Source organism: Berghia stephanieae, unplaced genomic scaffold (genome assembly GCF_034508935.2).
Source record: "Berghia stephanieae isolate SIO BIC M18660-M18661 unplaced genomic scaffold, UCSD_Bste_1.3 scaffold3228, whole genome shotgun sequence".
Classification (NCBI taxonomy): Eukaryota; Metazoa; Mollusca; class Gastropoda; order Nudibranchia; family Aeolidiidae; genus Berghia; species Berghia stephanieae.
Genome location: NW_027624432.1, coordinates 2,501 through 5,688, shown reverse-complemented (window position 1 = coordinate 5,688; position 3,188 = coordinate 2,501). Strand labels below are relative to the sequence as shown.

The window sequence follows — 3,188 nt, the reverse complement described above, 5'->3', positions numbered from 1 at the left end:
ACCTTGCGACCCGTAGGTGAATGTCATACCACTGAAACACAAGGCTAAGACGTGTTTATAAACTAATCGATGACAGATAAATAAATAAATAAATATGGACATTTATATAGCGCGTTTCCGCGGTTTTATCATGCTCCATGCGCTTCATGTTACATTCATTTCCTCAACAGGTCATACTGAATCATATTTCCCTTTTATACAGTACCAGTCGCCTGTTATGGGTCCTTTTAGTACTAATATTCATACCACATACGTAACTGCCTATAACTTAAGGTACTCAACTTAAGTGTCTTACTCAAGGACACAATGCGTCCGGGCCAGAATCTACCACGATCATCGATAACCATTCGGTCAGTGAACACTGTCAACATTGCTTGGATATTGTGATAAGCCGAGAAGACAACTTAATATTTAGCCATCGAGGTACTCATACTGAATCATATTTCCCTTTTATACAGTACCAGTCGCCTGTTATGGGTCCTTTTAGTACTAATACTCATACCATATACGTAACTGCCTATAACTTCTCAACTTAAGTGTCTTACTCAAGGACACAATGTGTCCGGGCCAGAATCTATCACGATCATCGATAACCATTCGGTCAGTGAACACTGTCAACATTGCTTGGATATTGTGATAAGCCGAGAACACAACTTAATATTTAGCCATCGAGGTACTCGGATCTTACCTGCTCGCTTCTTTGATGAGTTCGATCGCGATACAAATTCTTTTGATTAGGAATAGGAACAACAGGAGGAGGACTCCTATGACGACAGCGGTGATGATACCTGGAGGTGGAGATGATGGTAATGATGATGAAAATTACGATGTTTTTGTTGTTGATGATAAAGATGATGATGAGTGTGATGATGATGATGATGATGATGATGATGATGATGATGATGATGATGATGATGATGATGATGATGATGAAGATGTTTTTGTTGATGATGATGATGATGATGGTGATGATGATGATGATGATGATGATGATGATGATGATGATGATGATGATGATGATGATGATGATGATGATGTTATTGATGATGATGATGATGATGATGATGATGATGATGATGATGATGATGATGATAGAGATGATAGAGATGACGATAATGTTATTGATGATGATGATGATGATGATGATGATGATGATGATGATGATGATGATGATGATGATGATGATGATAGAGATGATAGAGATGACGATGACGTTATTGATGATGATGATGATGATGATGATGATGATGATGATGATGATGATGATGATGATGATGATGATGATGATGATGATGATGATGATGATGATGGCAAATGCTGACTGCGACAACAATACCAGCAATTGAAATAATTGTACTCACTATTCAACAGAAGGTATGATTATAATACTCCGCCTGAAACAGGACATTCAACAATCACCAATCCAATTTGTGTTTTCTGTTTTACTCATGGTTCTATCTATTGATAAAGGATATACCCGAATCGTCCACATTATTCTTCTAGATCTTAAAATCTCCCTCATCATTGTTTTTAATTTTTTTTCCAGTCTTACCAAAGGCAAGCCAAGTCTCTTTGAGCGAGGTGTAGTAGTTGAAATTGTCAGCAAATTTGCTTGAAATCTCGTACTCCGCTGTGGCGTTCATGTCTTTGAGGTCGTTGTATTCGTTAAAACTGTAGTAACACGCTGGAAATGAAAAGGGTTAATGTATAATATATTAAATGGTATTATTATACCCTTTAGTATTCATTCAAACTTAGGAATCACGCTGGAAATGAAAAGGGTTAATGTATTATAATAATATGTAAAATGGTATTACGTATCATACCCTTTAGTTTTGGGGAAAACCCGATTTTACCATTGTCTTTGAGGTCGTTGTATTCGTTAAAACTGTAATAACACGCTGGAAATGAAAAGGGTTAATGTATATTATGTTAAATGGTATTACATATTATACCCTTTAGTTTTGGGGGGAAAACCCGATTTTACCATTGTCTTTGAGGTCGTTGAATTCGTTAAAACTGTAATAACACACTGGAAATGAAAAGGATTAATGTATATGTTAAATGGTATCACATATTATACCCGTTAGTTTTGGGGGAACCCCGATTTCACTCTTGTCTTTGATGTCGTGTCATTCGTTAAAACTGTAGTAATAAGCTGGAAATGAATATGACTTATGTATAATATGTTATGGTACTATTATACCCTTTAGTTTTGGGAGGAAACCCGATTTTAGGATTGTCTTTGAGGTCGTTGTATTCGTTAAAACTGTATTAACACGCTGGAAATGAAAAGGATTAATGTATATTTAAATGGTATTACATATTATACCCGTTAGTTTTGGGGGAAACCGGATTTTACTATTGGTACTATGTGTTTGGGTAAAATACAACATCCGCCAGCCTGATATAATGTACCAACACACCTTAAAGGTATATAGTCTGATTGACAGACTTAATGATAACAAATCATTAAAATGGCTGTCTAAAAACAATAACAAAGAGCTGAGTGACGTCAATTTCGTTCCCTCTATAACTCAATAACAAAAAAAATAGTGCGGCTATGTGGTCTTGGGTTCTTAAAGTCCCGCATGATTGAGTCATTCGATAAGCCTCTTTACTCACATTTGTTTGAACGTATGCAGTGTTGTCTCTGTGGGGAAAAAAATGTAATATCACCTAGCAGGCGTCATGTTTCGTCTAACATGTCAAGTGTTGTAAACGCTTTGAGCTCGTTTTGTATATATTGCGCTATATCAATGCTCAAGTTTTGTTTCGTTTTAATTGTTTCTTTTTAGTTCCAATTATCCTTTGAACAAGTAGCTTTTCAAAAATGTTGTTTTTCTCATGCATCCGGTGTTACTAAAAATAGATTTTTGACAAGGGTGGAATTGACAATATATAACAAAAGTAATAAAAGACTCTTATATAGCGCCATAGCATCCCCAGCAATGCAGTTCTTGGCGCTTTACATCAGCACAAATTCATTTTTTATGAAATCACATAATATCAACTAACAAAAAAGAATATTTTCAATGATTTCTTGAACACAGACAATGATTTGGACTCCCGGGTGATCTGTGGAATGGTGTTCCTTACAGATGGACCAAAATGAGTAAAGGAATTTTCTCCTCCTTTGTACAAATGTTTGGGATAGCCAAGCGGGTGGGGTCTTTGAGGAAACAGAA

The 3,188-nt window shown here is 35.9% G+C and overlaps 1 pseudogene across 1 annotated transcript in view; it reads right to left on the bottom strand.

Moving 5' to 3' along the window:
* Nucleotides 1-688: 688 nt before the first annotated feature.
* Nucleotides 689-3,188, bottom strand: part of LOC144961600 (choline transporter-like protein 4 pseudogene) — a 3,796-nt pseudogene continuing 1,296 nt past the window's right edge. The window contains exons 2-3 of the transcript XR_013643220.1: nucleotides 1,553-1,684; nucleotides 689-788 (exon numbers count right to left, since the gene is read on the bottom strand). The product of XR_013643220.1 is annotated as a choline transporter-like protein 4 pseudogene (transcript). The remainder of the gene's footprint in view (nucleotides 789-1,552; nucleotides 1,685-3,188) is intronic.